We start from the raw sequence: 24,448 nt of genomic DNA, 5'->3' as shown, positions 1-24,448 counted from the left end.
ACTATTATGCTTGTGCCGTCTAGCTGCATCTTCCAGATCCTTAACAATTTTATCGATGGCCTCCACTTCACACCTCCTTAGCTCATATTTTAATGCTTTCTCCACTTCCTTTTCATTTCTTTTGTTTTCATTTGGTCTATCAGTTATTACAGCCAACGTTGTATGAAATCGAATGATCAAACTCTTCTAAATTCAGATAACAAAAGAGATTCGAGTGTCCTCAGTAAAAGTGCAAGCGAGATATTTTATATTCTAGATTTTTTTACTGTTCAAGGTACAAAAAAGCTTAAAAATCAATTTTAAGACATAGTCCTTAGGTTATGAATTAACGAGGGTGAAGAAAATAGTTTAGATGGTTTCATAAAGAACACCACTGTTCAATTTCTGATAAAAAAAAATATAAAGTGTTGTATTGTTAAGACAGTGAACACTGCAAGAAAAAAGACACCAATTTTTTTTGCACAGATAATGGTCTAAATATATCAACTTCAAATCCTAAAGCCCTTATTGATGGAAAAAGGATGTAGAGACTAGTGGGCACCGAAGAGACTGAATCGAAGTTATTCACCAAGTGAATAGCTTCGTTTATCTAAGTAGTGTTATTGACGCTAAGATGAAAAATAGAATTTTCGAAATAGTGGGTAATTTTTCGGAGTTAAAAATAAGTCAGGAAGAACAGGCAGTTTGTTATTGTTTTCATAGGCAGCGCAATCGCTCTGCCTAAGTAAAGAACAATGTAGGCACAATGTATTATTTATTTTTTTGTTTTCTTCCATACTAGGGCACTTCGTATCGAACGAGTAGTCGTAGAAACTTCAAAATGGGCTCATTCGATTGGAAATTGGAATGGCTAGTGCCCTTTTTAATAGTCGAAAGTGATTGAAAGGCAGCTAACACCCTTTCCACGCCCACCATTTCCACAAACACATCCAATCAAAATTTGAGATGGCCATTTTGTTCAGCGTAGTTGATTTCCAAATAGAAATTATGTTTTCGAGGAGGACACTCCCCCAGAGCCCTCAGGGCAAGGGTTGTAAGTTATACCTTGGCGACATATAAGGTTTTTATAAAAAGCTTTGTTGTAGAAGCTTCAAAAAAGGCTCATTCGATTGGAAATTCAAATGGCTAGTGCCCTTCTTAATAGTCGAAAGTTATTGGAGGGCAACTAACCGCCCCTTTCACGCCCACTTTTTCCCCAAACACATCCAATCAAAATTTTGAGATAGTCATTTTGTTCAACGTAGTTGAAAGTTGTGAAACTAGGTCTTTGATGATGACAACCCCCCCCCCTCACAGCCCTCAGGGCAAGGGTTATAACTTATGCCCTGGGGGGATATAAGGTTCTTATAGAAAGCGTTGTCGTAGAATCTTAAAAAAGTGCTCATTCGATTGGAAATTGAAATGGCTAACGCCCTTTTTAATAGTCGAAAGTAATTGGAAGGCAACTAACACCCCTTCCACGCCACCATTTCCCTGAACACATCCAGTCAAAATTTTGAGATAGCCATTATCTTTAACGCACTGGAAAGGACCAGACATTATATCTTTGAACTTGACATTACCCTTCACATTCTTCAGGGCAAGGGTTGTAAGTTTCGCCCTGGGGGCACATAATGTTTTTATAGAAAGTGTTGTCGCAAAAACTTGAAAAAGGGCTCATTCGATTGGAAATTCAAAGGGCTAGTGCCTTTTTTAATAGTTGAAAGTAATTGGAAGGCAACTGACTCCCCTCTCACGCCCACCATTCCCCCAAACACATGAAATCAAAATTTTGAAACAAAAATTTTGTTCAACGTAGTTGAAAGTTTTAGAAATTAGGTCTTTGAGGATGATGACCCTCCTCAGAGCCCTCAGGGCAAGGGTTGTAAGTTATACCCTGAGGGCATATAAGGTTTTATAGAAAGCTTTGTCGTAGAAACTCCAACAGAAGCTCATTTGATTGGAAATTCAAAGGGCTAGTGCCCTTTTTAATAGTCGAAAGTGATTGAAGGGCAACTAACACCCCTCTCACACCCACTATTTCCCCAAACACATCCAATCAAAATTTTAGATAGCCATTTATTTCAAAGTAGTTGAAAGGTCTGGAAATTATATCTTTGAGGATGACACTCCCCCGACAGCCCTCAGGGTAAGGGTTGTAAGTTATGCCCTGGGGGCATGTACGGTTTTTATTGAAATTTTTGCCGTAGAAACTTGAAAAAGGGCTCATTTAATTGGAATTTAAAAGGGCTAGTGCCATTTTTAATAGTCGAAAGTGATTGGAGGGCAACTAACCCCCTTCTCACGTCCACCTTTTCCCCAAACACATCCAACGAAAATTTTTAGATAGCCATTTTGTTCAACGTAGTTAGAGTTTTAGAAATTAGGTTGTTAAAAACTACGGTTCTCTTAAGGCTCCATGAGCACGGATTGTAAGTTGTGCTCTGTGGGCTTATGCGGTTCTGATAGAAAGTAAAACTGTAAAAACATCAAAAAGGAATAATTCGATTGGATGTTAGAGGGCTTTGCGCCCTTCTTTATAGTCGAAAATGATGAGAGGATAACTATCATCCCTCTCACACCCACCATTTCCCCAAACGCATCCAATCAAAATTTTGAGATAGCCATTTCCTTCGACTTAGTTAAAAAGTCCGGGAATTATGTTTTTGAGGATGACACTCCCCCCACAGCCCTCAGGGCAAGGGTTGTGAGTTATGCCCTGGGGGCATATAATTTTTTTTTTTATACAGAAAGTGTTGTATAAAATTCAAAAAGGAATCATTCGATTGTAAATTGAAACGGCTAGTGCCCTTTTTAGTAGTCGAAAGTGATTGGAGGACAAGTAACCCCCTCTCACGCCGACCATTTCCCCAAACACATCCAATCAAAATTCTGAGACAACCATTTTGTTCAACGTAGTTGAAAGGTCTGGAAATTATGTCTCTGAGGATGACAACCCCCTCACAGCCCTCAACGCATTTTGTTCAACGCAGTTGAAAGGTCCGGAAATTATATCTTAGAGCTGGACACTCCAGTGGCGTAAATTCAGAAAAATTCTGGGGGGGGGGGGCAAGATTTTTGCCACCTCACGGAAGAAAATTTGCAAATTTTCAATTTTACTTTGTGAGGAAAGTACAAAACTATGCTGATTATATTCTGTTAAAAAAAAAAGTTTGAACTGGTGAAAGTTTCTAATTCAGAGCGAGTGGATTGCTTGGAAAGAGCATTTCCTGCCGAGAAGTAGCGGATATTTTTGAAAAATTATTAAAAACTGTATTATCCCTTATATTGGACCTCTTAGACTCCTTTTTAGGGAAGCAAATTACTTAAAAACATATATTGTGCTGTGAAGGATCTCAGCCAAAAAAGAAAATTTATAATTAGGAAATGCCATTTTGTTTTGTTAAGAATTGAATTGAGTGAAGGCCTAGAATAAGGTTTTTTGGCGCGAAGCGCACTGGCGGAAATGAAAAAAAAACCTGGGGAGGGGCAAATTCCATGTCTCAATAGGCAGCCTCAAGTGGGTGAATTAGCAAAAATCCAAGAGAAAGGGAAATCAAGCCAAACTAAGCGGTAGCCAACTTATAATTCTTTGGATAAAAAAGTTTAGAAAACAACTCGATATAAAAAAATTCAACGACGTAAGCACAATTAAGCAAATAAATCATAAATTTGTCTGCATCACGACTGAAGTATCCAGAGGGAGCCACTATTCTAATGGGAAACGTAGTTGCTTTAGGGAAGAAAAATTGTCGACGGCAATATTATAATCTATCTTTTTTGCTTTTTCCGGCTGGGTTGCTATAACTAACAAATCGCTAAGTCGCTCATCAGTCATGGTTGTTCTGAAATATGTCTTAACCCTCTTAAGCGTTGAAAAAAATCTCTCGTTAGAGGCAGTTGAAACGGGGAGCGTCAAAGAAATTTCGAAAGCTTCCGAGATGACAGCAAAGGCGTCTTTGTTCATGTAGAGGTAGGCAAGAGCTTTTGATGGGCATTCTGGTTTCATCCTTTGTAAATAAGAATTTGCCAAGGCTATCTCCGACACAAACTTCAACTCGTTTACTAATAATGTAGGAAAGTCACGTACAAAGTCTTGTATTAGACGTGCATCCAGGAACTTCGGTGAACTTGGCTCAAACGCTTCTAAGCCTTGGATTACTGAGGAGTTTTCACCAACCCTTTGTCTCTGCTCCGAAGTTACTCGGTTGACTATGAAGTATAAAATGACCGACCTATAAGTTTTAAAAATTTCACGATCCTCTTCTGTTCGATTTCTTGCTCTGGCACCGACAGTGGTTTCGACGTAAAAATCGAGAAGGCGTCTGCTTGTAGCAACCGAGCGTCTAGGCTTCTCTATTTGGATTGACTGCTGCTTGCATAAGCTTTTCGTTGCTTCGACCATCTTAAACCAACGCTCTTCAGATCGGAGCTCTAGAACCTGTTGTTGAACTGCTTGAAGCAGAGAATTTACACCTGAAAGAACGAGGCTCTTGGACTGGAGGTTTCTGGATGCAATATCTACCGAACCGAGGATCTGCTCATTATTTCAAGAATGAGCAAGAATTTGGCATCAATTGTTGCCAGCAACCCAGAAGCTTCAGAACGGTCCTCTGTTGAACTGGCTTCATCCGAAATAACCCTTAATGTTTCAAAAATAGCACCTAAACGTGTCCAGATTTTCTGAATTGAGCAAAACCGATAGCACCATCGAGTGTCAGCTAGCCGCTCGCGCTCAATCTTTTTTACTCCGCGTTCTTTTTGGGTTCAAAGGAAAAGTTCGTGACGTGGCGTACTTCGGCTGAGAAACACATATAATGCCTGAATGCACGAAAAGAAGTTTCTAACCTCTGGACAAGAAGCTATTGACTGCACAAGCTCAAGATTTAGGCGATGGGCGTGAAAATGAATATACCTAGCTTGTGGTGCAAATCCTTTAAGAATAGCCTGAACACCATTACATGCGCCGCTCATGACACTCGCACCATCCTAGGATTGAGCCACACAGGTGTTCCAATCCAGTCCGTGCTTTTTAACAAGATCCTTGATTGCATTAGCAAGGGATGCAGCATCTAATTGTTCAGGATGTGTACTTCTGAATGTCTCCTCGCGGATGATAGAATTACTATCAATAAACCGAATAGTTAAACCAAGCTTCTCTTTCTTCGACAGATCTTTTGTTTTATCTGCACAGATTGCCCAACATTTCTTAATAGAGTAACTTGATTGTTCTTGCAAGAGGTCAGCCAGTATGCGCTTATAATACTATTTTGGTAGTTGGGACTCATATAGCTTCATACCAACGATTTAATTTTATCTGAATATCCGGGTTTCCCACTGTCATTATTTTTAGTATTTCTATAAATTTAACTCGATTGTGTGAGTTGTCGTGTTCATCTTGAAGTTGAAATCGGAGCCCTTTGCATGATAGGCCACAAGCCACTTTCGCCAGTGTTACTATATGCAGGCAATTTTCTGGTATGGCTTCCTTCCGATTTAAATGGACAGTTGTATCTATTGACTCAAATGTGCCACACTCAATTGCTTTATATTTGGTCCAGCGGCGATTTGCTTCGTTATTAGCTTCTGAAGCCTCGTGTTTTTCAATTCTTTCGAATAGCTTTTTCCAGTTATTCATTCTTGTGTCGACAAACACTACGTTATCAGAAGTATTTCCATGATTTCCTGTTAAGGTAAAGTGCCGACAGCAAAAGCAGTAAATGGCGTCTTCTTTAAGAGAGTATTCTACCCATGGTTTTTTCTCATAGGCTTTAGCAGAAAAACGGCGACCGCTTGTTTTGGAGTAGTTGGCTAGCTTTGGCTGGTTGGGTGCCTCCCTTTTATGGTGGGAGATGTCATGATTGCCTCTCAATATCGTGTCCGATGCATCGGCTACACTTCCACCCTAAAAAAAAATCCAGTGCTTTCGCTTTTAAACGTTTTAACTTTATTCAGAGGCCGATAGCTCTGAAAGAGTTGTTCCCTTAAATAGGTGTCTAGTAGACATAAGGAATAATAGACTTTCTTAGTAAATATTTCTAGAATTTCCAACGCTCCGCAGCAAAAAATACTGTTTTCAAGCATTTTGCTCCCATTTCTACATAAACCTTCGCCACTCTAAACCTTTTTTCCGTCGGTACATTTTTGTTTTTGTTGTACAACTGTCGTCGGGCTCGCCCCCCCCCCTAAAAAAAAAGTGAGAGTGACGATCCTGCTCCTAGCTTCTAAGTAGCTTTTCTGCTAGCGGTTAGTGTTACCTATTGGAATTTTGCCCTTAATAGTTTTCGTTTTTGTTATTTCATGATTAATAACGGGGTTGTCTATTAAATAGGATGCTTTTTCTCTCATTTATAATAATAGCTTTATTTCCACCAAAATTGACGATACCATACAAATATCTTTCGATTGATCATTTAATACGCTCTAGCATCTTCTGCATGTTTAAGCGCCTCCAAATGCTCAAATTCTCAGATTTTAGAATTCGGTAAAATAGTATAAGCTAGTGAACTGAAATTTAAAAGGGTTAAAATATATATATCGTTTTTTGTCAGTTTAACTACGAGTAGAATTTCCTAAATTAAACAATAAGATAATCCGAAAAAGAAACTTAGCAACTTAATACAACAAAATTCTCGTACTTACCTAGATTATCAGCAAAATCTTGGAGGGCAAGTCGTAAATTTTGTTTTAGATGAAGCACGCTGACGTGAAGCGAATGCCTCTCAATAACAGCCGATTTAACTTTAAAAAGTAGAATTTTGTCACGAAGCAGCAATTTTTATTCATACTAAAGCTGTCGATTCAAATGTAATTTAGCTTTTTTTCATTCCCTTTTTGCACCATACCCAGTTTCTAGGGAGAGAATATAACAAGAGGTATAAATAATGGTGAGCGGCCGTCTAGCAAAAATGGCTGGGCCTTAGGAAAGCATTTAATGCTCTTTCATTCTCTTAAGCTCTTCCAAAACTCTTTGCCATAAATTATTTCTGATAAATCAGGCTGTAGTCCCAGTAGTCATCTCTGAATTCCTAGCCTGCCCCCCCCTCCTTGAATGACACCTCTATATCTATAATTGTTTGTTATATGCTCGGTTATATGATTTTCCCCACAAAATTTGCGATTTATACATTAATCCAAAGTTGTAGCGCGAAATTAAGATCTTACTTCTGTAGGCTAAACTTTAGTTCGCATGGAATTTATTGCATGAAGCAAAGGCTATAAGTTTATATTAGTCAAACCATAAATGGCAAAATTACACACCTCACTTGGGCCAGCTTCTGTTGCTGCTACACTATCCACCAACTTAGCTTTTTTAGCCGGTTGACTAGGTTTAAAAATATCGGTTATTTTTCTCTGACTCATCGCACACTCTTATTCAACAAATGAATTCATTCAATACTATCTTTACTTGACAATGCTAGAGAAAACACGAGGCTCCGGGTTACGCGTCATTTCGTATAAGATTTTGTATTCGATAAAATTTGTATTTTGTATTCGGATGAAGGATAAATAAGGGTATAATCTAAAAAAATCTGGGGGGGGGGGGAAATCAGGTCTGGGGGGGGGGGGCAAAACGAAGTCTGGGGGGGCAACTTCCCCCCCCTGCCCGATAGCAATTTACGCCCCTGGGACACTCCCCCCACAGTCTTCAGGGCAAGGTTTGTAAGTTATGCCCCGGGGGCATATAAGTTTGTTTTTATAGAAAGTGTTGTCGCAAAAACTTGAAAAAGGGCTCATTCGATTGAAAATTCAAAGGGCTAGTGCCTTTTTTAATAGTTGAAAGTAATTGGAAGGCAACTAACCCCCCTCTCACGCCCACCATTCCCCCAAACACATGAAATCAAAATTTTGAAACAAAAATTTTGTTCAACGTAGTTGAAAGTTTTAGAAATTAGGTCTTTGAGGATGATAACCCCCTCAGAGCCCTCAGGGCAAGGGTTGTAAGTTATACCTTGGGGGCATATAAGGTTTTATAGAAAGTGTACACTCCCCCGACATCCCTCAGGGCAGGGGTTGTAAGTTATGCCCTGGGGGCATGTACGGTTTTTATTGAAATTTTTGTCGTAGAAACTTGTAAAAGGGCTAATTCAAAGGGCTAGTACCCTTCTTAATAGTCCAAAATTATTGGAGGGCAACAAACCCCCCTCTCACGTCCACCTTTTCCCCAAACACATCCGATCAAAATTTTTAGATATCCATTTTGTTCACCGTAGTTAAGAGTTTTGGAAATTAGGAGTTTGAGGATGATAACCCCCTCAGAGCCCTTAGGGCAAGGATTGTAAGTTGTGCCATGGGGGCATATAAGGTTTTATACAAATGGATATTGTAGAAACTTCAAAAAGGGCTCATTCGATTGGAAATTAGAAAGGCTTGTGCCCTTTTTAGCAGTCGGAAGTGATTGGAGGATAACTATCATCCCTCTCACACCCACCATTTCCCCAAACACATCCAATCAAAATTTTGAGATAGCCATTTCCTTCGACTTAGTTAAAAAGTCCGGGGATTATGTTTTTGAGGATGACACTCCCCCCACAGCCCTCATGGTAAGGGTTGTAAGTTATGCCCTGGGGGCATATAAGGTTTTTATTGAAAGCTTTGTCGTAGAAACTTGTAAAAGGGCTCATTCAATTAGAAATTCAAAGGGCTAGTACCCTTTTTAATAGTCGAAAGTGATTGGAGGGCAATTAACCCCCTTCACACGCCCATCTTTTCCCCAAACCTATCCGAGCAAAATTTTTAGATGGCCATATTGTTCAACGTGGTTGAGAGTCTTGTAAATTAGGTTTTTAAGAATGACAAACACCTCAGAGCTCTCAGGGCAAGGGTTGTAAGTTGTGCTCTGGGGGCACATAAGGTTTTTGTAGATAGTGATATTGTAGAAACTGCAAAAAGGGCTCATTCGATTGGAAATTAGAAAGGCTTGTGCCCTTTTTAATAGTCAGAAGTGATTGGAGGATAACTAACACCCCTCTCACACCCACCATTTCCCCAAACACATCCAATCAAAATTTTGAGATAGCCATTTCCTTCGAATTAGTTAAAAAGTCCGTGAATTATGTTTTTAGAAATAACACTCCCCCCCACGCCGTCAAGGTAAGGATTGGAATTTAGACCCGGGTGGCATATAATTTTTTTTTATGTAAGCTTTTTCGTAGAAACTTCAAAAAGGATTAATTCACTTGGAAATATAACCAGCTAGGGCCCTTTTTAATAGTCGAAAGTGATTGGAGGACAAGTAACCCCCTCTCGCGCCCACCATTTCCCCAAACATATCCAATCAAAATTCTTAAATACCCATTTTGTTCAGCGTAGTTGAAAGGTCTGGTAATTATGTCTCTGAGCATGACAACCTCACAACCCTCAGGGCAAGGGTTGTAAGTTATGCCTAGGGGTATATACGGTTTTTATAGAAAGTGTTGTCATAGAAACTAAGGGCTTATTCCATTGAAAATTGAAAGGGCTGGTGCCCTTTTTAATAGTTGGAAGTGATTGGAGAGCAACTAACCCCCCTCTCACGCCCACCATTTCGCCAAACATATCCAATCAAAATTTTGCAATAGCAATTTTGTTCAACGTAGTTGAAAGTTCTTGAAATTAGATCTTTGAAGATGACAACCCCCAGCCCTCAAGGCAGGAGTTTTAAGTTATAGCCTTTGGGTAAGTAAAGTTTTTATAGAAAGCTTTGTTATAGAAACTTCAAAAGGGCTCATTTGATCGGAAATTGTAAGGGCTAGTGCCGCGTTTAATAGCTGAAAATGATTGGAGAGCAACTTAAGCTACTCTCACGCCCACCATTTCTTCAATCACATCCAATCAAAATTTTGAGATAGCCGTTTTTTTTTAACGTAGTTGAAAGTCTGGAAATTAGGTCTTTGAGGATGACAACCCCCTCACAGCCCTCAGGGCAAGGGTTGTTATTTATGCCCTGGGGGCATATAAGGTGTTTTCTAGAAAGTGTTGTCGTAGAAACTCTAAAAGGGCTCATTCGATTGGAAATTGAAAGGGCTAGTGCCTTTCTTAATTGTCGAAAGTGATTGGAAGGCTTAACATTTTTAAAGTAAAGATCGATGTGGGTATTGCCTTAAGAGTAAATCAAAATGCACTGTGTTAATGCTAATTCCCAATAAGGCATCTCAGCAGTATCCCAAGAACGACTGAGGGTATTATGTTCAAACTTTCCGGGCTATTTCTGCTCTTAAAACTTAACCAAATCAAAATAGCGTAAGTGTATCCAAGCTATCAAAGAAACTATACAGATTTTTTTTGCGAATGGTATCAATTTTTCTATTTCATGTCAACTAGAGGAGGCATGAAACTAAATTAAACACTACTACTGGTGTCCAGATTTTTAAAAGGGTGTATGCTATTAAAAATTGCTGAAATTTTTTTTAAATATTTTTAAATATTGAGGATAAAATACTATCAATTACTTTCTAATTTCCCGTATTAAAAGTATTCTCACTGAAATTCTCAAATGAAATTACCGTCAAGAGGAGACTAAGAACTTTCAGATCACATAAGACCAATCACTTTCATAGATAAAGTAGTTTTTTTTGTATTGTGGGACTATTAGGAGATATCTAGAACGAAAAATAAACATACCAATTGATTTGAAATCCAAGGTTTTGTTCAGTTTTTAGTTTACTGAGGATTTGGGGTCTGAAAGTTTTAGTGTAAAGCTTCAAAATAAATTGTGTTGTAATGACATGTAATGGAGTATGTTTGTCAATAATGGAATATCCCAGTAATGGAATGTTTTTCCAATCAGTACATAAGGGGTAGGCACACAAAATAAATATTTGTTGGATTTGGGGCAAAGCAATGTCTGACGTGTTTTTTAAAGGCGCTAGCTTACTTTCTGGTCTACAATCTGGCAAAACTAACAAAAGGCGAAAAACGTTCTTTTGGAAATAGCAAAAACTTCAAAATATGCACCTCATTCAATAGTGAATTTTAGTTAAATGAAAATTACTACGAGAATACCAGGCTTTAGTATAAATAAAGAAAGGAATCACTTTTGGTAGGAATTGTTTCTTAGCCTACCCAATGTTCAAAATAAAGAAAAGTTGATGTAGGAATCTTGCCTGTGGTCTTTCCTGAAGGAAACCCTAGACTATAGCCCTAGTAGGCTAGCATATCAAAATTCTTACTTTCTGATGTGCTGAAAACTTATCTTATAGGCTACTTAATCTTTTGATTACTTCTACGGTAAAATTCTACTTTATCTACTTTTGGCTATTTTGGGAAGGAGTTAGGTTAGGAAAATGAAACTTTCAGGGATGGGTCTACAGACTAAAGTGTGTCCCAGGAAGGTATTTTGAAGTACCTACTTCCACTCCTTCTCCCTCTAGTGGGTTCTAAATTTTGACAAAACAACATTTTACCTGAATTTTCAGTTATCCATTTCTTTTTCTCTGGCTTTAGTTCTGAAAATACAATTCCTGTTGTTTGAGTAGAATTTTAAGCCATATTAATGTTTTTTTTCAAAATTTAGGAAATGTAGGCCTATTTGCATATTTTTAAGACCTTATAAATTGGGATTGAGCAAAGTTGTGAAGCTGAAAACAATTTTTTTTTACTTCATTTAAGCAGAAGATCTGTTTTGCAAGGTTTCACTTTTATAACAAACAGATTTTTAAAGGTCATCAAAGGTCAGGACCCTCTAGAGATAGAAGGAGTTGAGGTAGGTATTTCAAAATACCTTCCCAGGACATACTTTGGTAAAGTTTTACCAAATCATATTATTGACTTATGCATAAAGTGAATATACCACTTGATGCCTTTTTTTATGCTGATTACAAATATAGTAATCATTTAACCTAACCTGACAACCTAACCCTGAATTTGCATATAGGGGGGCATAGGCCTATATATCTATAATTGGCATATATATCTGCTCAAATAACATTCCTGTTATTTGAGTAGAATTTTTAGCCATATCAATGTGTTTTTTGGTAAAGTTCTATGAAATCATATTATTGAGTTAGGAATAAAGTTAATACAACATTTGATGCCTTTTTTTATGCTGATTACAAATATAATAAGCATTTCTATCAGAAATGAATTTCAGCCCCCCCCCCCCCTATATAGGCTATACCTAATCTAACCCTGAATTGGCAGAGATAAGGGGGGGGGGCTGAAATTGATTTCCGATAGAAATGATTATTATATTCATAATCAGCATAAAAAAAGGCATTGAATGGTGTATTTACTTTTGTCCTAACTCAATAATATGATTTTGTAGAACTTTACCCATACTTTAGCCTGTAGACCCATCCCTGAAAGTTTCATTTCCTAACCAACCCCTTTCCAAGATAGTCAAAAGTAGCTAAAATAGAATTTTACCATTTCTACTTCAGTTCATAGTTTCTAATATATCTTTTTTTTATTTTCAATTCAAGTAATTAAATATTTGGGTAAATGTTTAGGTGGTAATATAATTTAGCTAAGATGAAAGTGAAAACATCATTTAATGCCTTTTTTATGCTATTTCATAATACAATAATCACTTCTGTTGCAAATTGCATCTTGAGCCCTTAAAGAGGCCCCAAAGGTTATTTTACATGAATTATGAAAGAGCATAAAAAAACATCATTAAAATTCTACTTTAGCTACTTTTGGCTATCTTGGGAAGGGTTTAAGTTAGGAAAATGAAACTTTCAAGGATGGGTCTACAGGCTAAAGTATGCCCCAGGGAGGTCCTGACCTTTGATGACCTTTAATAATTTGTGTGTTATAAAAGTGAAATGTTGCAAAATAGATCTTCTGCTTAAATGACATACAATAAAATGGTTTTCAGCTTCACAACTTTGCTCAATCCTAATTTATAAGGTTTTAAAGATATGCAAATACATTTCCTAAATCTTAAAAAAAAAACATTGATATGATTTCTTCTTTATGAACTGCTTTCAAATGTCCTTAATTCTTCCACTTTTCTTCAAAAACTCTATTACAAGATGTGTAATCACACAATTTTCTTCTTCACTTTCTAATCCACCCAGTAATAAACTTAGGCTTGACTGCTTAAATCTAAAAAATTCCACTATTTCTCATCCTTTTTCTTTACTCTCATGGCACTCTATTAACAAGTGTTCAATGGTCTCTAAGCACCCACATTTGGGACAATTGTCACTTTCTCCCCAAAATCTTGCTTTGTAATATCCAACTCCTGCATGGTTTGATTGAAGGTGGAATATTTTCTTTGCTTCAAATCTATTTAATTCTTTATACAATTTAGTTTCCATTTTCATTGGATCTTTCTTAGTAATAAACAAATTTCCAGTCAAATCCCTGTTTGATAGAAAGCCTTCTTGGTTCAATTCTTGAATTACTTTCCCGAGCACCATATATTCTTGAGGGGTGTCCAATTCATTCAAACTTATTCCAACTTCAACTGCAGACTTAGCATACGTGTCTGCAATTTCATTTGTTATGATTCCAGTATAAGGGGGAATCCACTGAATGAAAATCTTCTTCTTCTCCATTGCTGCATGTAGCTTAATGTAGCATTTGTGACTTCTCTACTTGGTTTTGGCATGATGTTAGTATTTGTAATAGCTTGAATAGCTCTCTTTGAATCAGAACATATTACGAACTTTTCTTCTTCACATTCTTCAGTAAATTCTAAAGCATTTGTAATAGCATATACTTCTACTCCATGTCTTCTACATATTTCTAAAACTTCTTCCTTACAATTAAATTGATCTCTGGCTTTGCATGTGTTGGCAATTACTTGTTGTCCAGGTTTAATAATTTTTGACTTAACTGGGTGATTATTTTCTTTAATCCAAATCTTCTGCACATACGTGATTATTCTCATTTTTTTCTTGTCTCTAAGTCTAATAGATCACTTTCTGATAACAGAGAAGTAACAAGTGTAGTTATACTTCCTTCAAATGCCATCCTTGTGGCTGAATTTTGGATTACATCCAATCTCACAGTTGGGGAAAGGCAAACTGTTTCATGTACTGTTGAGCAGTATTCCGCTTTAGATATAATATATTTTGTATAACGTTGGATAAGAAGTTCTGAGAAACCTCCGAATATAAAAGCTAAATTCGTCATCATATTTATTCGTTCCAGGCATGCTGATTTTAGATGCATCACATGGGGCTTCCAGGTGAGCTGATTGTCCACCACTACGCCTAGTATTTTTGCTTCATTCACATATTCTATCAGATTTCCATTCAGATATATGTTTGGGAGGGCTCTAATCATTTTCCTAGAGAAAACAATTGCTTTTGTTTTAGCTGATGAAAATTTCAAATCAGCTTCTTTAGCCCATTTTTCTAGTTTCTCTAAGACCTGGGCCATTAACATCTTTATTTTGTAGGTGTCTCGGGCCATAACCCAGACATTATTATCATCCGCAAAAACAGTTCCATCTTCATCTTTTTCACTAAAAGGAATCTCAGATGATCCTACATTATATATGCAAGGGCCCAAGACGAAATCTTCAGGGACTCCTCTTTCGGAGAACACTGTAATCTCTGATAAGATTTCTCAAGTTCTTACTTTGGCTCTTCTTCCTTTCTGGTAATCTTCCAATAATGTTAGAATTTGATCTTTAATTTCTGACTCACTTCCAGCATCACATACTATGTTTAATTTTGTGTATATCCTTGGGCTACATAATACCAAGGCAATTGTTGTTTTCTCTCCTGTCTGAGGGTTTAGCCTTGTTGGCAAGCCACTAGGTGTCACTAAACAAATTGAATTATTTATTAAACAATTCTCTAGGCTGTTACTGGAATTATTAATAATTTTGCATTTGCACCAAGATCTGCTGTGTGCATTCATATCACCAACTAATATCAAATCTTCTCCAACTGGAATTTTACTTATAGCTTCTTCTATTCTTTGTCCCAGCGGTCCATTATTTCCATTCAGATTATAAACATATATGACATTTGCTTTCCTGTTGTTTTCCAAAACAATCTGGGCTCCAATGATTTCCACTTCTTTATCTGCAGGCTGATGATGCGTCAATTCCAATTCCTTGTGATGAATATAGTTTTTAATTCCAATCATTACACCTCCTTTTTTCCATTTATTCTGTCATTCCTCAAAATGCTAAAACCTTTGAACGGGCTCACATTATTAAGTTTCAGCCATGTTTCTTGATTACAAACAACATCAATGTCTTTTTGGTAACAATATTGTAGCAACAAATCTCTATTTTCTCTCATAATTGAGCATGCATTCCAAGATAACATTTTCAGCAGCATTAGGGGTTTGATCTATTTTCAAATCCGCTATTAACTTGGCAAGCCATTGATATGTCACTGCGATTAAGTTTTCTCAGATTTCAGCTCTTCTACTAAATCACACAACTTGTCTATCTTTTCACTCAGTGGCAAGTCTTGAATATTTAGCATGCCAGGGGTTTTCAACATCCCAATCACTAATTTACTTGCTGTCCATTGTTGCAATTCTGCTGCAGTTTTACTTATTATTCTTTTTTCTGGGTTCAAGTTTGATTAAACTGCTTGAGCATAGTTTCTAAATAAAAAAAAACAAGTTTTTTTAACTGAAAGTAAGGAACAACGTTAAAACTTAAAACGAACAGAAATTATTCCGTATATGAAAGGGACTGTCCCCTCCTCAATGCCTCGCTCTTTACACTAAAGTTTTTCATTCTTTAAAAAAAATAGAGTTGTGAGAAAGTCAAACTTTAGAGTAAAGAGCAAGGCGTTGAGGAGGGGACAGCCCCTTTCATATACAGAATAATTTCTGTTCATTTTAAGTTTTAATGTCGTTCCTTACTTTCAGTTAAAATGTTTTTTTTTTACTTAATTTTTGAACGTTTTTGAATTAATGCAGGTTTTGTTTTTGGCTCACCATACATGAATAATTAAAAAAAAATTTGAATATTAATTTTACTTTTATTTGGTTAAATGGCTTTCTCAAAACCTGTTTAATTTTATTTACGAACGTTTTTATTAGTAATAAATATACGTAACTTACGAATTAACTGACGTAAAGCACCTCTATATTCTTATATTTTTAATACGTATATTAGAGGGTTCGCCCCCTAGTGAATACCTTGCTCTTTAAGCTAAAGTTCGAATTTTGTTCCAATTCTTTAAAAATGACCCCTTAATCACAAATGCCGTTAATTAGAATAAATAGCTCTTATGAAAGTACTAAATAATCTTTGGCTTAAAGAGCGAGGTATTGACTAGGGGATGAACCCAATCATATACGTAATGTTCTCTGTCGTTTTAAGTTTTGATGGTGCTCCTTACTTTCAGTTAAAAAACTTGTTTTTTTTATATATAATTTCTGATCTTTATTTAAATAATGCTGGGAAATCCAGCGCCCCCTTCATAGCAATGTCCCTTCTCCCATGAAAACTTCCTTCATGGTCAGATTCTCCCACATAACCCCCAACCCACTCCCCCCCCACTACCAGAAATACTTCCCAATAACCAATACTATATGTTAACATCGGGTAAAGTTCATAACTTTCAGCCCTCCCCCCCCCGTGACTTTGGGGGATTAAGTCATCCTAAAGACATAGTTATCATATTTTCGACCATGCTGAACAAAATGGAAGAAAGTAAATCCATTGCTTGATGCCCTTTCCCATGCTTTTCCCAAATTGCATAATTGCTTTTGGGGGCAAATATCATTTTGAGTCTTTAAAGTGGCTCAAAACAGCCCATAGTAACCAAAAGTTAAAAAAAATGGTTCTCAAAAAAGTGTTTAGGTAAGTTTAGGGCAGTTTATATTACTGATCTACAAATAAGGTGAACATACCACTTAATGCCTTTTTTATGCCATTTCTAAATAGGCTATAATAATTGCTTTACTCAGAAATTCAATTAAAGACCATGAAAGTTGATACCTTTCATTCTTAGTTTGGCTATATAAAAGGGTGAAATTTTTTTTTTTACTCCATTATGTGCAGAATAATTGTAGTTAACACGTTTCATCTGCATATCCTTTATACTTTACCCCCCCCCCCTGTCATGTGCAAATATATAGCCCAAATTATACATTTTCCATGTGTTTCCTTGCTCTTGATTTTGTCATAGTTGATTCATTTTACAGGCAAACCAATTTAAGCAAGAGTAATGCTAACAGCAATATCCAAGCAGTATCTAAAATAAGGAAAAGTATCATCTTTGAGGGTCCATAAAGCACTTAAAATTGAATTGCCAAGTAATGCAATTATTTTATGCAGAAAGAGCATAAAAAAGGTATTAAGTGCTATGTTCACCTTATTTGGAAGTCAGTAATATACACTGCCCCAAATTTCAATTTGTATCTGATTTAGAAATGGTAATTATTATTTTCAATAGTCTTAATAGGTAGTAAAATGCTATTTGAAAACAAATTTGCAGGAATTTTTTAAAGAGCCTGAAACTTCTCAAAAAAGCATCACAGCAAAACAAAAAGTACACCATTATAGGCCCCACCTTGAAAAATAAGGAAAATCACATTTTTATAACAATGTTTGTTGCTAACAGGGAACTGAGACATCATATATAGTTTTTTAAGACCTTGTTTAAAAGATAATTTTTGTATCTAATTAGTTTTTAGCTAATTTTTAAACTTTAAATCATGGTCTAACAACTATATACAATGGAATAAATTACCTTTTGGGCCTCTTAGGGGCTGAGATGCCAAATTATATGAATTTGTATAAATTTGCAACTATGGGACCAATTGAAGAAAACCCTAAACAATTTGCAAAACTATTTTGAAACAATTGTACATACTTAATTATCCCATTTCTAAAGGTGCATTGCTTTACATTACCCCCCCCCCCCCTTAATCGATGAATGTAGAGCCCAATTTATATAGCTTATTGCCTTCATTATTTTTTGCAGTAAACATCTGGTGCTTGCCCACACCTAAAGAAAACATGCAAATAAAGTAAAAGTAATTCCATGAGATTAGTAGAGTTCTAGTTATTAGGCTTCTTACTATCTCCATGCCCTAGGATAGAGCTATCAAGCTATCTTCATGCCCTAGGATAGAACTACCAAGCTACTATTTCCCCCTATCCTTATTTCTAGGGCTTAGAAGACTATATTGATAACAGGTATATTCCTATCTCAATTTTAACAAAAACATTTTGTCCTAATTTTCGATTTTCTGGCTCTTTTTTATTGGCTCTATTTTTAAAATGCAATCAATATTGAATCAATGAATAAATGAAATTCATTATCTGTTGGTTAACAAGATTACAAATGTAGTAATAATAAGTGAAGAGAAAAAAAGAAACACAGTGAAACACAATGCAATATCATAGACAGCGCAATGGCGCTGCCTAAGTAAAGAGCAATGTTGGCACAATCTATTATTATTTTTTTTTTTTTTTTGGTTTTTCCATACCAGGCACTTCGTATCGAAGGAGCCGTCGTAGAAACTTCGAAAAAAGCTCATTCGATTGGAAATTGGAGTGGCTAGTGCCCTTTTTAAAAGTCGAAAGTGATTGGAGGTCCATTAGCCTCCCCCCCCCCGGGCCCATCATTTCCCAAACACATCCAATCAAAACTTAGAGATAGCCATTTTGATCAGCAAAGTTGGTTTCCTGATAGAAAATTTGTTTTTGAGGAGGACACTCCCCCACAACCCTCAGGGCAGGGGCTTTCAGTTATGCCCTGGGGGTATATAAGAACGATGTTGGCACAATGTGCTATTTATTTATTTTTCCTTTAGAGCAGGGCACTTCATATCAAAGAAGTTGTCGTAGAAACTACGAAAAGGGCTCTCAATAGCCATTTTATTCAACGTAGTTTTAAGTTCTGGAAATTAGGTCTTTGAGGATGACACCCCCCCCTCACACTGCCCTCAGGGCAAGGGTTGTAAGTTATGCCCTGGGGTATGTAAGGTTTTAATAGAAGGTGTTGTCGTAGAAATTTCAAAAAGGGCTCATTCGATTGGAAATTGAATTGGCTAGTGCCCTTTTTAATAGTCAAAAGTGATTGGAAGGCAACTGAAACCCCTTCCACGCTCACCATTTTCCCAAAACACATCCAGTCAAAATTTTGAGATAGCCAACTTGTCCCACGACGTTCAGTGTTAAAGAAATTATACAACCCCCCACAACCCTCAGGGGAAGGGGTGTCAGTTATGGCCCGGGAGTATATAAGGTTTTATTGAATGTGTTATCGTAGAAACTGCAAAAAGACATTATTCGATTGGAAAGTTAAATACTCGGTACGCTTTTTATTAGTAAACAGTGATTTGAAGGCAAGTGACACTTCTTCCAACCACACCATTTCCCCAAACACATCCAATAAAAAATTTGAGATAGCCAACTTGTCTCACGACGTTCAAAGTTCAGAAAATTATACATTCCCCCCCACAGCCCTCAGGGCAAGGGTTTTAAGTTATGCCCTGGTGGTACATATGGTTTTTATAGAAAGCGTTGTAGTAGAAACTTCAAAAAAGACTCATTCGATTGGAAATTTAAATGGCTAGTGCCCTTTTTAATAGTCGACAGTGATTGGAAGGTAACTAGCCCTTCCCCCACGCCCATAATTCCCCCAAACACATTCAATCAAAATTTTGAGATATCCATTTTATTCAGCGTAGTTAATTTCCAGATAGGAAATATATTTTTGAGGAAGATACTCCCCCACAAACCCTCAGGGTAAGGGTTTTAAGTTATGCCCTGGGGGCATATAAGAACAATGTTGGCACAATGTATTATTTATTATTTTTTGCTTTAGAGCAGGGCACTTCATATCAAAGAAGTTGTCATAGAAGCTGCGAAAAGGGCTCATTCGATTGGGAAAATTCATTCAAACAAAATTTTGAGATAGCCATTTTATTCAACGTAGTTTTAAGTTCTGGAAATTAGGTCTTTGAGGATGACCCCCCCCCCCACAGCCCTCAGGGCAAGGGTTGTAGGTTATGCCCTGGGGTATGTAAGGTTTTTATAGAAGGCGTTGTTGTAGAAACTTCAAAAATGGCTCATTTGATTGGAAATTGAATTGGCTAGTGCCCTTTTTAATAGTCAAAAGTGATTGGAAGGCAACTGACACCCCTTCCACGCTCACCATTTTCCCAAACACATCCAATAAAAATTTTGAGATAGCCAACTTGTCCCACGACGTTCAGTGTTAAAGAAATTATACGACCCCCCCCCCACAGCCCTCGGGGCAAGGGTTGTAAGTTATGCCCCGGGAGCATATAAGGTTTTATAGAACGCGTTGTCTTAGAAACTTCAAAAAGGGCTCATTCGATTGGAAATTCAAATGGCTAGTGCCCTTTTTAATAGTCGAAAGTGATTGGAGGGCAACTAACCCCCTCCCCCCCCCCACGCCCCATCATTCCCCCAAACATATCCAATCAAAATTTTGAGATAGCCATTTTGTTCAGCGTAGTTGATTTCCAGATAGAAAATATGTTTTTGAGTAGGACACTCCCCCACAACCCTAAGGGCAAGAGGTTTAAAGTTATGCCCTGGGGGCATATAAGAACAATGTTGGCACAATGCATTATTTATTATTTTTTTCCTTTAGACCAGGGCACTTCGTATCGAAGAAGTTTTCATAGAAACTTCGAAAAGGGCTCATTCAATTGGGAAAATTCATTCAAGCAAAATTTTGAGATAGCCATTTTATTCAACGTAGTTTTAAGTTCTGGAAATTAGGTCTTTGAGGATGACAACCCCCCCCCCTCAGCCCTCAGGCAAGGGTTGTAAATTATGCCCTGGGGTATGTAAGGTTTTTATAGAAAGCGTTGTCGTTGAAACTTCAAAAAGGGCTCATTCGATTGGAAATTGAAATGGCTAGTGCCCTTTTTAATAGTCGAAAGTGATTGGAAGGTAACTAACACCCCTTCCACGCCCACCATTTCCCCAAACATATCCAATAAAAATTTCGAGATAGCCAACTTGTCCCACGACGTTCAAAGTTCAGAAGATTCTACATTCCTCCCCCCCCCCCACAGCCCTCAGGGCAAGGGTTGCAAGTTATGCCCTGGGGGCATATATGGTTTTTATAGAACGAGTTGTCATAGAAACCTGAAAAAGGGCTCATTCGATTGGAAATTAAAACGGCTAGTGCCCTTTTTAGGAAGTGATTGGAGGGCAACTAGCCCTTCCCCCACGCCCATCATTCCCCCAAACACATTCAATAAAAATTTTGAGATATCCATTTTGTTCAGCGTAGTTGATTTCCAGATAGAAAATATATTTTTAGGTGGACACTCCCCCACAACCCTCGGGGTAAGGGTTTTAAGTTATGCCCTGAGGGCATATAAGAACATTGTTGGCACAATGTACTATGTAATATTTTTTTCCATTGGAGCAGGGCACTTCATATCAAAGAAGTTGTTGTAGAAACTTCGAAAAGGGTTTATTCAATTGGAAATTGGAGTGGCTTGTGCCCTTTTTAATAGTCGAAAGTGATTGGAAGGCGACTAACCCCTTCCGCGCCCACCAGTCCCCGAAACAGATCTGATCAAACTTTTGAGATAGCCATTTCGTTCAGCGTAGTTGATTTGTAGATAGGATTTGTTTTTGAGAAGGACACTCCCGCACAGCCCTCAGGGCAAGTGTTGTAAGTTATGCCCCGGGGGCATATAAGGTTTTTATAGAAGGCGTTGTCATAGAAACTTCAAAAAAGGCTCATTCGATTGGAAACTCAAAGGGCTAGTGCCCTTTTTAATAGTCGAAAATGATTGGAGAGCAACTAACCCCCCTCTCACACCCAACTTTCCCCCAAACACATCCAATCAAAATTTTGAGATAGCCATTTTATTCAACGTAGTTTTAAGTTCTGGAAATTAGGTCTTTGAGGATTACCCCCCCACACCCCTCAGGGCAAGGGTTGTAGGTTATGCCCTGGGGTATGTAAGGTTTTTATAGAACGCGTTGTTGTAGAAACTTCAAAAATGGCTCATTTGATTGGAAATTGAAATGGCTAGTGCCCTTTTTAATAGTCAAAAGTGATTGGAAGGCAACTGACACCCCTTCCACGCTCACCATTTTCCCAAACACATCCAATAAAAATTTTGAGATAGCCAACTTGTCCCACGACGTTCAGTGTTAAAGAAATTATACAACCCCCCCCCCCCCCAGCCCTCAGGGCAAGGGTTGTAAGTTATGCCCTGGGAGCATATAATGTTTTTATAGAACGCGTTGTCTTAGAAACTTTAAAAAGGGCTCATTCGATTAGAAATTCAAAGGGCTAGTACCCTTTTTAATAGTCGAAAGTGGTTGGAGGGCAACAAACCCCCTCCCCCATGCCCATCATTTCCCCAAACACATCCAATAAAAATTTTGAGATAGCCATTTTGTTCAGCGTAGTTGATTACCAGATAGAAAATATCTTTTAGGACACTCCCCCACAACCCTCAGGGCAAGGTTTTTAAGTTATGCCCTGGGGGCAAATAAGAACAATGTTGGCACAATGTATTATTTATTATTTTTTTGCTTTAGAGCAGGGCTCTTCATATCGAAGAAGTTGTCATAGAAACTTCGAAAAGGGCTCATTCAATTGGGAAAATTCATTCAAGCAAAATTTTGATATAGCCATTTTATTCAACGTAGTTTTAAGTTCTGGAAATTAGGTCTTTGAGGATGACAACCCCCCCCCCCCTTCAGCCCTCAGGGCAAGGGTTGTAAATTATGCCCTGGGGTATGTAAGGTTTTTATAGAAGGCGTTGTTGTTGAAACTTCAAAAAGGGCTCATTCGATTGGAAATTGAAATGGCTAGTGCCCTTTTTAATAGTCGAAAGTGATTGGAAGGTAACTAACACCCCTTCCACGCCGACCATTTCCCCAAACAAATCCAATAAAATTTTTGAGATAGCCAACTTGTCCCACGACGTTCAAAGTTCAGAAGATTATACATTCCTCCCCCCCCCCCACAGCCAGCAGGGCAAGGGTTGTAAGTTATACCCTGGGGACAGATAAGGTTTTTATAGAACGCGTTGTCGTAGAAACGTCAAAAAGGGCTCATTCGGTTGGAAATTAAAATGGCTAGTGCCCTTTTTAATAGTCGAAAGTGATTGGAAGGCAACTAGCCCTTCCCCCACGCCCATCATTCCCCCAAACACATCCAATAAAAATTTTGAGATAGCCATTTTGTTCAGCGTAGTTGATATCCAGATAGAAAATATGTTTTTGAGGAGGACACTCCCTCACCACCCTCGGGGCAAGGGTTTTAAGTTATGCCCTGAGGGCATATAAAAACGATGTTGGCACTATTAATTATTTATTATTTTTTTCCTTTAGAGCAGGGCACTTCGTATCAAAGAAGTTGTTGTAGACACTTCTAAAAGGGCTCATTCAATTGGAAATTGGAGTGGCTTGTGCCCTTTTTAACAGTTGAAAGTGATTGGAAGGCGACTAACACCCCTTCCACGCCCACCATTTCCCGAAACACATCCAAAATTTTGAGACAGCCATTTTGTTCAGTGTAGTTGATTTCTAGATAGAAATTATGTCTTTGAGAAGGACACTCCCCCAAAGCCCCCAGGGCAAGGGTTATAATTTATACCCTGGGGGCTAATATGGTTTTTATAGAAAGCGTTGTCTTAGAAACTCCAAAAAGGGCTCAATCAATTGGAAATTTAAAGGGCTACTGTCCTTTTAAATAGTCGAAGTGATTGGAGGGCAACTAACCCCCTCTCACACCCAACTTTCCCCCAAACACATCCAAACAAAATTTTGAGATAGCCATTTTATTCAATGTAGTTTCAAGTTCTGGAAATTAGGTCTTTGAGGTTGACACCCCCCACAGCCCTCAGGGCAAGAGTTGTAAGATCTGCCCTGGGGGCATGTAAGGTTTTTATAGAAGGCGTTGTCGTAGAAACTTCAAAAAGGGCTCATTCGATTGGAAATTGGAATGGGTAGTCCACTTTTTAATAGTCGAAAGTGATTGAAAGGCAACTAACATCCCTTCCACGCCCACCATTTCCCCAAACACATCCAATAAAAATTTTGAGATAGCCAACTTGTCCCACGATGTTCAAAGTTCAGGAAATCATACACCCCCCCCACAGTCCTCAGGGCAAGGGTTTTAAGGTATGTCCTCGGGGAATATAAGGTTTTTATAGAAGGTGTTCTCTTAAAAACTTCAAAAAGGTCTCATTCGATTGGAAATTGAAATGGCTAGTGCCCTTTTTAATTGTCGAACGCCCACCTTTTAATCAAACACATCCAATCCAAATTTTGAGATATCCATTTTATTCAACATAGTTTTAAGTTCTGGAAATTAGGTCTTTGAGGATGACACCCCCCCCCCCCCCCATAGGCCTCAGGGCAAGGGTTGTAAGTTATACCCTGGGGACATGTAAGGTTTTTATTGAAATCTTTCTAGTAGAAACTTGAAAAAGGGCTCATTCGATTTAAAATTCAAAGGGCTAGAGTCTATTTTAGTAGTTGAAAGTGATTGGTAGGCAATTAACCCCCCTCTCATGCCCACATTTCCCCCAAACCCGTCCAATGAAAATTTTTAGACAGCCCTTTTATTAAACGTAGTTGAAGTTTTGGAAATAA

General features: G+C 37.8%; 1 protein-coding gene across 1 annotated transcript in view; it reads left to right on the top strand.

Moving 5' to 3' along the window:
- The first annotated feature begins 11,112 nt into the window (after positions 1-11,112).
- LOC148943535 (N(G),N(G)-dimethylarginine dimethylaminohydrolase 1) overlaps positions 11,113-24,448 on the top strand; it is a 45,027-nt gene continuing 31,691 nt past the window's right edge. The window contains exon 1 of the mRNA XM_089101401.1: positions 11,113-11,187. The gene's annotated coding sequence lies outside the window, so the exon portion shown is untranslated. The remainder of the gene's footprint in view (positions 11,188-24,448) is intronic.

This window comes from Artemia sp. Qi Xiang Cuo, chromosome 15 (assembly GCF_049724085.1).
Source record: "Artemia sp. Qi Xiang Cuo chromosome 15, ASM4972408v1, whole genome shotgun sequence".
NCBI lineage: Eukaryota > Metazoa > Arthropoda > Branchiopoda > Anostraca > Artemiidae > Artemia > Artemia sp. Qi Xiang Cuo.
The sequence above is the reverse complement of the archived record's forward strand: the minus strand, read 5'-3'. Positions and strand labels throughout refer to the sequence as shown.